We start from the raw sequence: 17500 nt of genomic DNA, 5'->3' as shown, positions 1-17500 counted from the left end.
GGAGAGAGAGAGAGAGAATTTTTTTTAATATTTATTTTTTAATTATCGGCGGACACAACATCTTTGTTTGTACGTGGTGCTGAGAATTGAACCCAGGCCGCACGCATGCCAGGCGAGCACACTACCACTTGAGCCACATCTCCAGCCCGATTTCATTCTTTTTATGACTAAGTAATATTCCATTATTTGTATATCACATTTTCTTTATCCATTCATCTGCTGAAAGGCACCTGGGTTTGTTCCATAGCTTAGCTATTGTGGATTGAGCTACTATACACATTGATGTGCTGATTTTTAAGTCCTTTGGGTATATGCTAAGGAGTGGGATAACAAGATCAAATGGTGATTCCATTCCAAGTTTTCTGAGAAATCTCCATAATGCTTTCACGAATTGTTGTGCCAATTTGCAGTCCCACCAGGCATGTATGAGTGTGCCTTTTCCCCCACATCCTTACCAACATTTATTGTTACTTGTATTCTTGATAGTTTCCTTTTCTGACTAGAGTGAAATGAAATATGAGTATAGTTTTAATTTACATTTCTCTAATTGCTAATCATGTTGAACATATTTTCATATATAGGTTGACCATTAATATTTCTTCTTCTGTGAAGTTCTTGTTCAGCTCCTTTGCCCATTTATTTATTGGTTTATTTGTTTTTTTGTTTTTGTTTTTGTTTACATATATTTTGGTTTTTGAGTTCTTTGTATATACTGAAGATTGATATTTTATCTGAGGTTCAGGTGGCAAGGATTTTCTCCCGTATGTAGGCTCTCTCTTCAGGTTCTTGATTGTTTCCTTTGCTGTGAAGAAGCTTCTTAGTTTGATAGCTTCCCATTTATTAATTCTTGGTTTTACCTCTTGTGATTTCAGAGTCATGTTGAGGAGTTGGTCCTAAGCAGACATGATGGAGATTTGGGACGACTTTCTCTTCTATTAGGTGCAGGGTCTCTGCTAACTCCTAGGTCCTTGATCCACTTTGAATTGAGTATTGTGCAGGGTGAGGGTAGGGGTCTAATTTCACTTTGTTACATGTGGATTTCCAGTTTTCTCAGCACCATTTGTTGAAGAGGCTATCTTTTCTCCAATGTATGTTCATGGCACCTTTGTCTAGGATGATATAATTGTATTTAAGTGGGTTTTTCTCTGTGTCTGTTCTTCTCTTTCATTGGTCTACAAGTCTATTTTGGTGCCAATTCCTTGCTGTTTTTGTTACTATAGCTGTGTAGTATAATTTAAGGTCTGGTATTGTGATGCCGCCTGCTTCACTTTATATTTAGAAGACCCAAAATCTCCACCAGAAAACTCCTAGCACTTGCAAATGAATCCAGTAAAATAGCAGGTTACAAAATTAACACCCATAAATCCATTGTTTTCCTATATATCGGTGATGAATCAACTGAAAGAGAAATTAGGAAAACTCTCCCATTCACAATGACCTCAAAGAAAAGAAAATATTTGGGAATCAATCTAACAAAGAGGAGAAAGACTACAGAACACTAAAGAAAGAACTTGAAGGAGACCTTGGAAGATGGAAAGATCCTCCATGGTCTTGAATAGGCAGAATTTACATTGCCAAAATGGCCATACGGCCAAAAGAAGTGTACAGATTTAATGCGGCTCCTATGAAGATTTTGAGGATGTTCTTCACAGAAACAGAAAAAGCAGTCATGAAATTCATTTAGAAAAATAAGAGGCCCAGAAAAGCCAAAGCAATCCTCAGCAAGAAAAGGGAACCAGTACTTTCTGCTCACCCTTTCCACAGGTATGGTGATGACCATGTTGGATTGTCCATCCTTGGCTGGAAGACCTGTCCTATCAAAACTAAGAGCATATTCTTGGTGACTCCCCAGAATGTAGATTTATCATTTAGAGGAGAAGAGGGCCCAGCAGGAAGGGAAAATGATGTGCTGCTAGGTGACCAAGCCGTGCAACACTGACATTGGAGTGTCCCTCACCACAGGGGTCAGGAAACCTACAGTGTGGGTGGTGGGCATGTGTTCCCCTTTATTCTCTGGTATATTTGCACTGATTTATCATGCTCTGAGTTTAGAGTCAAAGATTAAATTTGCTTAGTTTAATTCTTTTAAAAAACAACCAGTATTTTTTCTTTCCATAATGCTAACAGGGTCGTTTTAAGTTCACAACTGCTCTGTGCTTATTATTGCGACATCTTATAACTCCAGCGCCTGTGGAACAAAGATGCTGTTCATTTCATGGATGTCTTAACATGCACCTTGGATTCTAGTAACTGTAGGTCAGGGACATAAAGACGAGTCTTACGTATGAAGAACGGAAACGTAGATGTTACCGTGGAAGAAAAAGAGTGGATCCAGCCTACGTTAGACAAAAAATAAGCCTGTTACCAAGTTCAGCCACTTTGGTTTCTATTTTTCCTGTATCGTGACTGATAGATGTCATATGGCGGTGTTTGGATGGGGAACTGGCTTTGTTTACCTCGATTTCTTTTCTTTTTCTTTTCCTGTGTGTGTTTGTGTGTGTGTGTGACAAAACAGTATTCTGAAGCAGTTTGGAATTTGATTTTTAAAATCCCACTAAATCATTGACGTGGAGATTCAAGCCAGAATGGTCATTTTTAGGAAGAGCCAGTCTGCAGGTCCTGAAGCGTCTGCTGCCTGCCCTGGTGTCCAGTTGTTCCTCACACATTGCACTTTTCCTCCCTGCCTGGGTTCCCCGGGTCCCCAGCACACGCACGTCCGCAGAGAGGACTCCAGGTCCACTGCTGACTTCTGACAGATGCAACAGGAAGACGATGACAATTAAATTCCGTCACGTTTGCTCCAGGGCGTCTTTTCGGAGCAGGAGACAAGCTAATCCAATAAGTGGCTGACAGGGACCTTGAGCCTGGTGCTTCCCAGGGGATGTGTTTAGGTGGTTAACTGGCTGTCTTCAGTCAGCCCCGACACAGCCGTGACAGCTGTGCACATGACTGTCAGAGGAAGGCCGCAGGTAGCCTTGTGGATCTGTGGCCCGCCGGTGATCCGTCAGCAGGCCCTGTGCGTCAGCCAAGCGTCATCTTGAAATGATGGCAAAGTACAAGTGAGGGTCAATTGAGCCTGCAGGTAGATGGAGTGGAGAACGTATTCCACATCCACTCTCATATCCTTGTCTCTCTGTGTTTATCTCTATACACGAGCATCAGCTGATTTACCTGTGGAGGTGGTATCTACAGTAGATGGATAGATGGATGATAGATACATACATGCACCTTTACATACGTAGATGGGCAGAGAGACTGACCAACACAGACAGTCATCATCTGAATGACGAACCCGGCTCAGGAACACCTGCTGCAGGCAGGCTCTGCACACCTGCTCCCTGCCTGAGCTGGCCTCTGTCCTCCTGCTGACCACCAGAGTCCTCGCACAGATCTTCGGCCGCTTCAGGCAGTGTCCTGGTGGCTTCCCTACTCTGACCCAAGGTACTGACTGACATGCACTGTTTTCTCTTATAATGGAAAGTTTTAATCTCAATTTTATTTTTATTTTATTTCCAGTCAGAAAGTCTTGCACTCATTATAAATGTGATACATGTACAAAGACAGAAAAGAGAGAGAGAGAGAGAGAGAGAGAGAGAGAGAGAGAGAGAAAGGCAATCAAAGAAAAGGTAGAAAGGAAGTCTCCCTCCCCCAGTCTACTCTTCTGGAGTCCATGCGGGGTCCCCTCAAGGGCCTTCTAAGAAGCAGTGGTGGTGTTCTTGGAATTCTGAGTATCACCTACATCCATGTGTCTGGGATATGGGCGTTAACTAAGAGATTCCTGGGTACCTCCACGGATGAGGCCTCTCCCCTTAAGAACCAATATTCTTAAGATTTACAACCAATATTCAGATTATAATAATCAATTTACAGTGTGATTCTGGTTATATTATGGACAGAGAAGGGATATACTTGAGAAGGAGCAAGTAAAAGGGAATATAAATATTGGGGCACAGAGGAAGGTGTAAAAATATTCAGAGGATGGGTTGCCTAAGGGAGGAACGGCCAGGTGCCTAGGTATGGCTGATATCTGTTCTCCCCTCCCATTAAAATGAGCATCACAGACAGCAGTGTTATTACAGTTGTCCTGGTAACACGAGCCAATGCAATTAATTTACAGCAGGGAAAATGGCTACGCACACTAGGGACGAAGTGGAAATGTATTAGTGCCACTGGAATTTCTATTGTCACTTTTGTTACAAATGCTATGTTCTACATCAGAAGCACTCATGAGAAACAGCAAAGTCACTAGAAACAAGGTGAGAAGCCTCTGAGATTTTCTTACTTTAATGGCATTCAGTTAGAAAATGTAATAGAGGAAATGATCCTACCAGAAATTTTTAAAAGCTATATGTTTCTAAATAAATTAATAAGAAAAATAGAAGACCTAGATAAAAACACTAAAATTCTTCCTTGAGGGAATATGGGCCTACCGTATTATTAGGTGGAAATAATAAGTGTTATAAAAAGGTCAGTCCTTGCCAAATTCATTTATAATGCTGACATATGCAATTAACATCCCAAAGGGCCTTTCTTTTATTAACTTAATAAAATTAGTCTGCATTTTATTTGAAACATAAACAGAAATAAGAAATAATACCTAAGAAAATGTGCTATCAATTGTGGGCTAAGAATCAGCAGACAACTGGGATGTGTCCAGTAGGCTGAGGCAGGAGGATTGCTTGAGCCCAGGGGTCCCAATCCAGCCTGGGAGAGAAGGGGGCCCACCTCAAAAGACAAGACAAAATGAATCAGCAGACAGATGGATGGAATGCTGTGTTTTTCAGAAAGAACCAGACAATGCTAACTTTGGCTTTTGTGGGACAAACTACCTATTGGTGCTTTAGCACAAATAGCAACATGTAAATGCCTATGGCTATGTTTCAATAAAACCTTATTTACATTGAAATTTGAAATATATTCATATGACCAACATTTCACCTGTTTTTTATGTTGTTGCTTTTATGTGTGTTTTTCTTCTTCAACATTTAAAAATGCAAAAATCATTCTTAGTTCTGGGCATGGATCATGTTGTATTCTAATTAGGATACCATTCTTGTGGATGTATATGCTAGTGGGATTCACTGGGTTGTTTTCATATATGTGCATGGGAAAATTATGCCTGATTCATCCCACTGTCTTTCATTTTCCCATCCGCCTTCCTTCCCCATTGCCTAATCTAGTTTACTTCTGTCCCAACCCCCTGCCCTTCTTGTGAGTTAGCATCCTGATATCAGCGAAAACATTCAACCTTTGGGTTTTTTGAAATGGCTTATTTCACTTAGCATGATATTTCCAGATCGATCAATTTGCTGGCAAATGTCACAAAGTCATTCTTCTTTATGACTTATGATTACTTTATATGCCACTGTGTGTATATGCCACTTTGTCTTTAATCTTCATCTGTTTAAGGTCACCTAGGTTGGTTCCATAGCTTAGCGATTGTGAATTGAGCTGCTGTAAACATTGATGTGGCTACGTCACTGTTGTATGCTGATTTTAAGTCTCTTGGGTCTAAACCACACAGTGGGATAACTAGGTCAAATGGTGGTTCCATTCCAAGTTTTCTAAGGAATCTCCATATGCTTTCTGTTTCTGTACTCGAATGAGAAATTAGAAAACCATCCCATTCACAATAGCCTCAAAAAAAAAAAAAAAAAAAGGAATCAATTTAACAAATGAGATGAAAGACTTTACAATGAAAATTACCAAAAACTAAAGAAAGAAATTAAGGAAGACCTTAGAAGATGGAAATACCTCCCATGTTCTTGGATAGGCAGTATTAATATTGTCAAAATGGCCATACTACCACAAGTGCTATACTGATTCAATGTAATTCCCATCAAAATTCTGATGACATTCTTCATGGCAATAGGAAAAGCAGTCATGAAATTTGTTTGGAAAAATAAGAGGACCAGAATAGTTCATAGGTTTCTGACCTCTAGGACAGACTGAAGACCAAAGAAATGGTATGAAGACATTTAAGTAATTAAGATATTGTAAAGGAGCCTCCCCCAGCAGAGAAGGTAAGCACTACTCTGTGAACGGCGTTAGGAACTGGTGGCATCACTGAGCGAAACAGTCCTCCTAGACCTTCGCCATCCAACAGCTAAAGTAAATTCCAGATGGAGAGTTGAGTGATAAAAAACAAACTCATTAAAAGTAATGCAAATACAGCAAGCAGTGCTAGCTGATTTGCACATCCCTGTAATAGTCCTTAATGACAGTCTTTCAATAATCACCAATTGCCTTGACCTTTAGAATGAATTAAGTTGCCTTGTGCCATCTGTCTTCCAGGTTCACCCCCAATTTATTTTTTAAAGGATTTTGCTATTGTTAGCTTAACCCCCTACCCCAAAAAGCCTTGAGTAAAGGATTTGAGAAAATAGATGGAAAAACACATTGTAACCAACATACTATGATCCCAGTTCTGTTGTTACAAAATATAGAGAGAGACAAAAAGAAGAAAACTAGAAAAATAAACGAATAGGCACAGACAGAAAAATAAAAGGAAAAAGTCTACGATTTAATAGCTAATCTGTGGCGATGAGACCTTCTGAGCCTGTCAGAGGCTCCCTCTGAGCTCTAAGGTCCACCTGGCTTGCTTGGCGTTCCCTCTTGGCTGCCCTCTGGAAGTGGGGGCACGTGTGAAGGGTTCCCATCTCCCTCCTCCAGAGGACAGAGATTAACTGTGGTGCATACGGGGTGCTCCCAGCACCCCTCACCCTTTTGCACCCGTATACAGCCCAATGGAAGCCTGCCTCCCCCTCTCTCAAATGAAGGAAAGCCTGGTTCCTCCAACATTGCAAAAGTGAACGGGTCCGTCCACAGCCCTTGCCTGCCTGTAGGTGTCAGCACAGGTGGCTCACTCCGCAGGCTGACACAGCCCTGGCTGCTTCAGGGCACCAGAATCCCCCGGCTAAGGGAGCATTGAGACTCTACCTACCCAAACTAAAAGCTGACAGGAGCTGTTGGAAAGGAGATGAAAGGAAATGAGTCATTTGGGAGTCACTGTACTTCAAGGAAGTACAAAGGACACAAAGGCTGATGATGGAAGAGGAGGTCTAAGCAAGCTGAATTCGGAGCATTGGCAAAGATGAGAGGGTGGGGGGTTACTAATTGATACTGGAAATCCTTTCGTTTTTACCACTTGATTTCTTTTACTCAGAAAATGATGGGAGCTTTTCTCGACAGATGTACCAGAGAGCAGGATAAATTAAAGACATACCGCTGCGAAACCAGAGTCTATTTAAACGTTGGCTATCCTTCTTAAGATTCTGCTTTTAAAAATAGTTTTATAGTTCTGCAAGTCATTCTAGGATCCTTATGTTCTCTTTATCCAAAGCCATATTTAAATAATCTAGATTTTTTTTTGTTTGTTTGGATTTGGGGGGGGAAATTGGGATCACATAAAGAAAGAAAGATTTTTCTGTGTGTAGATGATTTAATCGTTTGAGAAAGTGCTGCCTGCTTTCATCACCACAAAAGGTGAAATATTATGCAAGATTATTTGGCATGATTTAATAATACTACCAAAAGTAATGAACACAGGTCACTTCCTGTGAATAAGTCAGAGTAATCTTTTTATTTTAGTTGAGTAATTTCTAAACTAGGTTTACTCTCTTCTAAACTGGTCTAATATGGAATATCCCATCTAGCTAACTCAAACTTCTAAACACTACCGTTGGTCATGTTCCTGGTCATACAGCCACTGTGTAGGATTCTTGACCTGCCTTCCATTATTGTGATATGGACAAAGTTAGCCACAGGAATCAGTAATATACATGTGGTTATATTTAACATATAGGGGAAAATTCAGCTTATTCATTTAAAAACTAGTTATTAATTTATCTCCATCATTCATATTCAGTGCTCTCATTTATTTCTGTGTTCTCTATTTCTTTCATATTTTAGCTTCAGGAAAATAGTATTCAAGCTGAAATATAAAATGATTATTGCTTAAATTTATAGTCCTTTTTATCTAAAGCTAGTTGCATTTTATCAACATGTTTCTATTGCCAAGTTAAATGTTAAAACCCATAGTACTATCCAGATTTTGAAGTGATTACCATTTGTCTTTGAAGTGGCTGTCATGATTACTAATGGCATGAAAAGAAGATTTATATGTTGGGCAGCTGGTCACTCCCTAAAGCAGTGCAGATCACAGGTTTGGGAAGGTAAAATCAAATACTTGTGTGTTGGTAGAACTACATCGGGAAAACTTCAAGGCCAAACCTTTTCTTATTTTGGTTTCTTACTAAGTGAAACTTGTTTGTAGTTTAGTGTTCATGCTAGACTACTCCTCCAGATTTTCCATAGAGCACCTCTTTGTTATAGAGTCTAACAGAAAGGTTAAAAAGATGATCATCTATTAAAATAACCAAACTTGATCTTCCACATAAACAGAGAAATTGGTGTGGGTGCATTCCATATACAGGTCACTTCCCGTGAATTAGTCATAGTAATCTTTTTATTTCAGTTGGGTAATTTCCAAACTAGGTTTACTCTCTTCTAAACTGGTCTAATATGGAATATCCCTATGTAGCTAGCTCAAACTTCTAGAAACTACCGTTGGTCATGTTCCTGGTCATACAGCCACTGTGTAGGATTCTTGTCCTGTGCTCCGTGGGCTACCAGATGAGAGGAAGGGCTAGATACCAGGTGTCAGATCGGAGCCCAGCACCCAGGAGACCCAGAAGGGCAGTCCCTCCAGCCCCAAGCTCACCCAAAGCAGAGATCACTGGCCAGCGTGTCCTGCTTTCACCTTTGTGGCCTTCAGTTGGTGAAAGTGGCCACCCAGTGTACGTCATTGGCATGTCCCTGACTCCTGAGGATCCTGAGCATCTGCACGTGTTGCCTTCAGTACTGGGGCTTGAACCAGGGGCTTCACCTGCTGGGCCAACAGTCTACCCCTGAGCCACATCACCAGCCCCCGTTTGATTTTTAGTATGTGGTGCAAGACTATCTCTCCAACCCTATCATTTATCCTTTGTCTATATTCATGGTTTTTGTTATGTTTTGTTTAGGGTGGGTTTTTGGCCACTGTATATAAAATTCAGAAACTCAGTCATGGCTCTTTCTCAAATCACCTCCAGGTCTCAGTCTTGTTTGGGACGGCCTCCTATCCCCAATGTTACAAAGAGGGTCTCCTAATATTCATTAGTCACTTTGCTTATTACTTCAAATATCATCTACCTGAAAATGGTTTTTGAGGATTACAGAGCCCAACTCTGGCAATGCTGAGTCGGCCGAGTAGTCACTTCGTGATAGTAATGGGTCAGCTAATTGAAGAATAGGTTCAAGTAGGGTTTTTTAGTACCTACCTGAAAATAAAATGCAATTTTATCAAAAGAAAACGAAATCTGAAGTGAGGCGGAGAGAGGCTGCCCCAGGTGGAGCCCCGCACGCTGCCCTCGCCCGCCTCACGGGCTGACAGCACAAGGTTCCCGCCCTGTGCACATCTTCTCATGGAACCGGGGGAAAAGGGCAACGTTTACAGAAAAGAAAAAATCTTGAGACTTCTAAAAAAAAAATAAGAAAAATAAGGCCAGAGATCTTGCCTGCATATTATCATGACATGCTGTGAAGTCAATGTTGGTATTGAAGCAGAAGCACACAGGTCAGTAAACCAGAGAATCCAACAATAAGTAGGGAGAGGAAAAATTGAAAGTTTTAGAGTAAAGTTGAACAAGAATTCTCGGCTTCCTCTGGGGCCAGGTGGTGGAGAAAACCCAACTGACACAGAATTATACAGAACTGTGCGGAACACCAAACACACCCACTCACGCCCTCACACAGAAGTACCTTTATTGAATAGTAGCAAAATAGGACTTATTTCCTTCAGAAAGCAAAACTCAATGGAAACGAGACCTCCTCGTGGCATACGGTGATGGGCCATGTTATGTAAGGTAGAATGCAGAGCTTGAGGTTTTGTGTTACATTTCATTGATATTTTTGGCAAGAGCCTTTTGTATCTGGGAAATAGCATGCAGGCTGGTGGGGACTGCGGTAGGGTTGGGAACTGGCAGCGCCCAGGGCACGAGGGAGAACTGTGGAGGCAGCTGCTCAGTGCCCTCTGGGAATAAGCCCTCGTTTAGTGCCTTGTAGGACAGCATTGATCTTTTCCCTGCCTGCTACTCATAAAATTAAAGACATTTTATTCATACACAAAGGAGAGTTCATTTTTATCAGCCATGTCTGCTTAGCATTTTCGTAATGTGTGGGAAAAGTCCCTCTCGCAGGAAGGCTAGCCAGCTCCAGAGCTAAGCAGGGTGTAGACAGAGTGGATTGGAGTCCAGGCTCGAGGCTGCAGGCAAGGTGTGGTGTCCAGGGTGAAGGACCATGGCTGGATGAACGCAGAGGGGCACCAACTCCAACAGGCACTACTGGCCTGAGAGTCTGTAGCAAACCTGGAGGCTCCCAGACAGGGGAGCAGAGAGCACCCTGGCTTCCGGGGACCTGGACGTGCCCTCAATGGGCAACTTCCAGATTTTTATTAATTTGAAGATGTAAACTTTGCATCCAAAACTATGAGGTGAATCAGTAATCTAACTGCCTGAGTGTGCAGAACCGTCATTGAGAGGTTTTGGGTTCACCTAAGTTGGCTGTCTCACATGAAAGTGTCAGCATAAGAGTTATTTTTCCCAACAAAATACCATGAGCAATATTGCATCCATAATGCTGTTCCCATCTGCAATCCCTCCTAAGCAGTTTTGGGATATTACCAAAAGTTACATTTCATTTGCAAAATGTTTCAACATTTGAGCACTTGAATATTCAACCAAAACTTTCTTATCTCTTGAGTTCAAGAGTTACTACTTCTTGTGTGAAGCTAGTTCATGCACAGGACCCGTGACAACCAAGTGAATTTATCCTGCAGGTTTTTTTTTTTATTTGTTCTAATTAGTTATACATGACAGAAGAATGTAAGTATACACTTTGAAACATCATACATAAAAGGAGTATAATTTCTTATTTTTCTGATTGCACATGTTGTAGAACCAGGCCAGTCTTGCAGTCATATATGTACATAGGGTAATAATATCTGTTTCTACTCCCATACACCCTCCCACCCTTAACTACCCTCTGCTCATCTTAAGTCACTCCGTTCTTCCTTAGCTACCGCACCTCTTACTGTGAATTAGCATTTGTATATCAGAGAAAACATTCTGCTTTTGGTTTTTCAGGATTGGCTTATTTAGCTTAGCAACTCCATCTATTTACCAGAAAATTCCATAATTTCATTCTTATTTGAAGCTGAGTAATTCCATTGATGCAGAAGCATACAGGTCAGTGTGTGTGTGTGTGTGTGTGTGTGTGTGTGTGTGTGTGTGTGTGTGTTTATCCATTCATCTGTTGAAGGGCACCTGGGTTGGTTCCATAGTGAAGCTATTGTGAATTCAGCTGCTGTAAACATTGATGTGACTGTGTCCCTGTAGTATGCTGATTTTAAGTCCTTTGGGTATAGACCAAGGAGTGGGATAGCTGGGTCAAATGGAGGTTCTATTCCAGGTTTACTAAGGAATCTCCATACTGCTTTCCATAGTGGTTGCACCAATTTGCAGCCCCACCAGCAATGCATGAGTGTGCCTTTTCCCCACATCCTCACCAACACTTATGTTGCTTGTATTCTTGATAAGTGACCAGAGTGAGATGGAATCTCAGTGTAGTTTTGATTTGCATTTCTCTAATTGCTGGAGATGTTGAACACTTTTTCATAATTTTTTGATTGATAGTATCTCTTCTTCTGGAAAGTGTTCAGTTCCTTAGCCAATTTATTGATTGGGTTATTTGTTTTTTGGTATTTTTTTGAGTTCCTTATATGTCCTGGAGATTGATGTTCTACCTGAGGTGCAGTGGTAAGGCTTTCCTCCCAACCTGTGGTTGTCTCGCAGGTGTTTGAACTGGTTGTTGGCTTGCCCTTGGGCAGGACCATGCTGCATGCAGAACAGTGCACTACAAGGACTCTTTTCCTGTTAGCCCTGAAGAGCACACGCTCCTCTCTCCTGCCTGATTCAGAAATTCCCAAAGCTCCACTCCAAGACTGCTAGAGCTAATGAGCAAATTGAGCAAAGTAGCAGGTTATGAAATCAACATACAAAACCCAATACCTTTCCTACACACCAACAGTGAGTCTGCTGAGAAAGAAATCAGGCAAAGAATCCCACTCGACCCCAAACAATATCATCAGGAACAAAACAAAAACACAAACAAACAAACAAAAAACCCACCTAAACCTTGGTGTTATAAACAAGATAGAGTTTAGGACAAAGAGAAAGTTTAGGATGAGGAAAGAAAAAGTCATGCTCAAAAAGAAGAGAACTGAATTTGTTCTTACTATGGGTTACTGACCCAAATAGGTACACAGGCAGTGAAAATACCCCTTCAACACAGCAAATACCCCGGCACCTCCTCTGGAAGCTCGGGGAGCTGTGAACACAGGGATGCACAGGTAAAGAAAAGGTGTGTAAAAAGCTAACAGGACAGAGCCTTAGAGGCCACTGCGGATCCAGGTGGCAGGTGACATGGCTTGGACTCGGGTGTCGTGATGAAGTGGTCAGAGGTGTCCCCCATGGGGTGCATGCCAAAGGCTAAGCTGCCCACATGCCTGTCGGACGAGGAGGGCGAGAGCCACAGGAAGCACACAGAGGCCGAGGTTTGGAGACGGCTGGCAGACAGGTACCAGGCCAACCCTGGGGGCGAAGACGGCGAAGAGCTCAAACAGCTCGAGGGAGACAGCCCCACAGGCAGAGGCTTTATGACAAGGATCCATGCTGCTCTGAGACGTCCCAGTCTTTCTCTGTAAGCACCCGGGACCTCGTGTGAGACTCCGCCCAGACCCCCTTTGCACACTTGGTGAGGAGTGATTGATCATGGACTTGGTGGTGAGCTCACACACCCGTCACTGTTCCCAGCCAAACAGATCTTCCTGAGGGCAGAGGATCTGACTGATTTTTCTTCAATAAAATGTTTGATGAATAAATGGAAAAGAACACAACTTCATGGGGGGTGGGGTGGGGGGGTGGGGGGGTGTTCTCTGTATCTGGAAAACATTCACCCGAAGAAACTATTTAAAATTATTTCAAAAGCCATCCAAAGCTCTCATGTGAAGAGCTGTTTCCTCTACTCTCTTAAACCAATATTGTGACCCTTATTTCCTGGCAGGAAGAAAGATAATGTCTATGGAGGACAGAGCCTCCAGGCCAACTTCAAAGGACAGAGTCCAGAGCCTGTCTTTAAGTGCCGGGGTCCTGCTTCTCCAGGCCGATTGTCTGTCTTTCTAGATTGCACCCCCCCAATCTGTCTTCTTTGTCCTCCAAGGCAGAGTGGTTGACAGGGGACAGTGGTTTCCTTCATTATCTAATTATAATTGTTCCCTTCTAATGAGCATATTGCAGCAGGCTCCCGACACCTGGTCACACCCTGTGCCAGCTCTTGGAGATAAAGGAGCAGATGAAAAACACAACAGAGAGACGATCAGAGGGGAGGGCCGTACCACCTGGGCTTGTTCAGTGGCACGGTGTTTTGTTGGCAATGTCATTGCTGAGTTTTGAGCTTTTAAAAGTGTTTTATCAATATTTTATTCTCACCTTCTCTAAATTTTCTTTATTGGTGTAATTTACGTGATCATTTAAGCCTCTGAATTACACAGGGGCTTGTAAGTCTTGCTTTTTCCAAACACACACGAGGCGTTTTTATTATTTTTTTTTTTTTATGAAGTGTTTTTAAGTTCTTGACTTTGTACAAAAAGCAAAATGATGTTGATCCTTTTCCTCTTGAACGTCTTCACCCTGGAGACAGAAACTCCTCTCTGGTATTCAAGAAGAAAAGATCGAGTGCTTAACCTCTCCTAAGCAATGTGCCACTAAGCTGCAGACGGCTTGATTTTTAAGTGCCAGCAACTTATGCAGTCAGACCAGAAATGTCGGTGGTAAAGTTGTTTTAAAAGTGCTCCTTTCTGGGCTGGGGCTGGGGCTCAGCGGTAGAGCGCTCGCCTAGCACGTGTGAGGCCCTGAGTTCGATCCTCAGCCCCACATAAAAACATCATGTCCAACTATAACTAAAAAATAAGATATTACCAAAAAATTGCTCCTTTCCCAGCCTCTCTTTTCAAAGACTGAGGACCCAGCCATGCTCTGGTCAGGCCTCCTCAGCGTCCCTGTCACTGTCCCATGCGATAGGCCCAGTGGCTTCCGTGTGCCTTCCCACATGGGCACATGTGTTTATTACTTTTTATAACAGAGTTTGATCCTTAGAGGAGCCACGCAGAGGCAGCAGGCAGAGGCAGGAGAGCCCGGGAGCCTCTGGCCGCGGGGCAGGGAGCCACCAGGGGCTGAGTGCTCAAGTGCAGCAAAGAATTGTAGCAGCCTGCGGGAGCCTGGTGGAGGCTGGCCATGGCCCCTGGTGGCTGCAGTCCCTGGTCTCACCTCACTGTCTACCCCGCGGCCCTGGAGTCTTGCAGCCCACTGGCTACCCAGTCAATCTGTCCCTAACGTGTGCCCAGCACCCTGCGCAGGTGCTAGCTAGCCATCAGCACTTGCTGCTTCGCTGCCCTCCATTCCTTTGCTCCGGGGACTGCCTACGTCTGCCTCCCTTCCCTCCCTCCCCGTTGGCGAGCCGTTTCTCACAGTGCTTCTTGCAAGGAGAAAGGAGAAAGTAGCTTTTAAACATCGTTACTCCAAAGGAGGAAGGGGACACACGGCCTGGGTCCCACGTGAGCCGCATGGGGGGCCTGGAACCAAGTCTGCACCAAACCCCAGTCCCACCAAGAAGCGGCTTCCCGTGGCTCTCTTCCTACCCAGTTGGTCTTAAGAACTCAGCGATTCAAGGTACTCGACAGGGCTGTGCAAAAGGAGCCCTCCTCTTTTGCTTGAGAAAATGTGAATGGCAACATCCAGACGTTTGCTACGCACTGTGAACTTTCCTCCTCTGAGGCCGTGAGTGGGTGGATGAGCTGGGCCTTCGGAGGCAGCCTGGATGCCCTGTGGGTTGGGGACAGCCACCTCCCGTCTCCTGTGCTCACGCCTCTGTCTGTAGGACTGGAGTTCAGTCCAGTGAAAGAGCTGATAAATACGCAGTAGGCAAAACTGTGCCCCGGGCGTGCGTGGTCAGAGCGCGCATCCCACCCGCCACCCACCGGTAGATTTTGTTGTGAACCATAAGGCACAGAATTTGACGTCGTGGGCCATGTTTGCCCAAGGTGAGGGCCTGCACTGAGGCAGTGAATGGAGCCTTTGTTATTTTTCAAAATTAGTCCTTACTTTATTTCAAACAGGAGCTCATGTGGCCTCAAACCATACCGTAGCCAACTCCAGCACATTTCACATGGGCAGTGGAGGCGGCCCAGAGGGGAGGAGGGGCCGAGGGAGCAGCCCAAGCCATTTTAGGAACTCCCCGGGGAGCCCAGCCCAGGAGACTTGTCTCAGGCTGAAGCTGTACAGGAGCAACATAAGAAATCTCTGTTATCTTGATTTTTTTAAAAACATTGTCTGAAGGAGGGGAAGAGGCAGTATCAGGGCTTTGCTGGTTCCTCCCTTCCTCTGCCGATTGCTATTTCTGGTTTCTGCCTGAAGGCAAAGAGAAGAAGCAGGGCCTGGGCTGCGGTTTGGGCTAGATTTAAAACAGGTGTTCAGGCCCCGCACAGAGGCGTCTTTGAGTAGTGGTGGCAGGGTGCTGGAGGAGGCCCTCAGGGTGAGCAGCGGGAAGGCCCCGGGGAGCCCGTCCTGGCCCCTGCTCCTGCCTGGGCTCCATTGTGGATCAGGACGTTCTCCTCCCGCAGCTGGACAACAGGACAGGGTGAAGAAGCTACCAGAAACACACAGCTACCAGAGGCCCCTCGTTTTTTGGGGGGAGTACTGGGGATTGAACTCAGGGGCACTCGACCACTGAGCCCCATCCCCAGCCCTAGGTTGTAGTTTATTTAGAGACAGGGTCTCACTGAGTTGCCTTGGGCCTTGCCATTGCTGAGGCTGGCTTTGAACTTGGGATCCTCCTGCCTCAGCCTCCTGAGCCACTGGGACTACAGGGGTGCACCACAGCACCCCGATTACCAGGGACCCCTCTTTATTCACCATTCTCACTGACTCCGACGATGGTCTGTTATGGAACATCTTTTGTGTGCCTCACACTGGCCTGGAGACGGGGAAGCCACTGCCCTTCACTGCAGTCCAGGGAAGGAGGCAAGCAACGCAATGCTCTGCAGGCTCTGCTCAGCCCACCGCCCACCGCCCTCAGGACACTGCATTGTACCTATAAATAGATGCGATTGGCAGGAGCTGAAGTCCTGGGGGACTGAGGTTTTCCGAGGCTGATGGCCAGGAAAGGAGCAGACCAGGAGTGTGAGGGCAGAGAAGGGGACATGCCCTCAGACAGGGGGACAAAGGGTGCAGGCCACTGCCACTGTGGCCTCCTAGGAATGGTTGCAAGGCGGGCAAGGCAAGTGCTTCCAGAAAGCTGAGCCCAGGGTCAAGGACACTTGCCACTCGAGGAAGTTGGTCTGGCTGAGACAGGGGATGTCCTCAGTGCCAGAATGTCCCGGGTGAGACCATTAGACCTGAGAGCTGGGACCCCGTAGTGGATCAGTCCATGCACATGGGTTAGCCAGGTGCTAACCGAAGGCTGGTGGGTGAGGCTGATGAAGTAGGTCACTGGGGTGCCTTTGGGTACCTATTTTGTCCCTGGTGAGCTGAACTCTCTCTGCTTCCTGGTGGTCACCCCTTTCCACCAGGACGTCCTGCCCACCTCAGGCCGAGAGCTATGGAGTCAGCTGACCATGGACTGAACCTCTGAGACCATGAGTTGTTTCTGTGGGTCAAGGTTAAGACCTGATCTCGTGCCCAGGGCTCCTGACAGCGTGCCTCTGGAACTACCAGCAACGTAATTCCCTGGGCATTAATTAAAACGTCGATTCCCGGGCCACGTCCCGGCGGATCAGAGTTTTGTGGAGGTAGTCCCTGGGGTTTTGGATCTAAATGCACATCCCTGGTCTTCCTTGTGGGTGGCCAGCTGAGGAGCAGAGCTGAGGCAGGGGGGAGTCCTGGGGCGTGGCAAGCAGAAGGCCGCCGGCCTGGGCCATGGGGTGGAAGTTGTCCGCCAGTGCACACAGGGCAGGGTGCGCTCCTGCGCCCCGGGAGCTCGGGAGACTGAGTTTCCAGGGAGAAGCAGCACTGAAGTATGGCACCTGTGGGCTCCCATGTCATGGTCCCTCTCTGACACAGGACTCCCAACATGCACGTTGGATGATGCCCGTGTTCACCTGGCTCCCCAGGTTCCTCCAGAGCAGAGCTCTCCCACCCTCTGCTGGTCCCCAAGGGGACTTCACACGTGAGCAGTGACTGGACTTTGGGGTGAAGCTACTGAGGTTGGTGGCAGATCATGGGCCAGCGTCACCCTCCCCCTTGGCAGACGCAGGAGGTCGTGAGTTCCTCGGTATCACTCTGGTTGCTTCTGCCAGATGGATTGAGTAGGCACATCCTGGAGGCAGGGGAGCAGTTAGAATTTTTTA

General features: G+C 45.1%; 1 protein-coding gene across 1 annotated transcript in view; it reads left to right on the top strand.

The window, feature by feature from the left end:
* Positions 1–17500, top strand: part of Adcy2 (adenylate cyclase 2) — a 380087-nt gene that overhangs the window by 163183 nt on the left and 199404 nt on the right. The gene's annotated exons all lie outside the window — the stretch shown is intronic.

This window comes from Callospermophilus lateralis, chromosome 5, assembly GCF_048772815.1.
Source record: "Callospermophilus lateralis isolate mCalLat2 chromosome 5, mCalLat2.hap1, whole genome shotgun sequence".
NCBI lineage: Eukaryota > Metazoa > Chordata > Mammalia > Rodentia > Sciuridae > Callospermophilus > Callospermophilus lateralis.
This window is presented reverse-complemented; position numbering and strand designations above follow the sequence as displayed.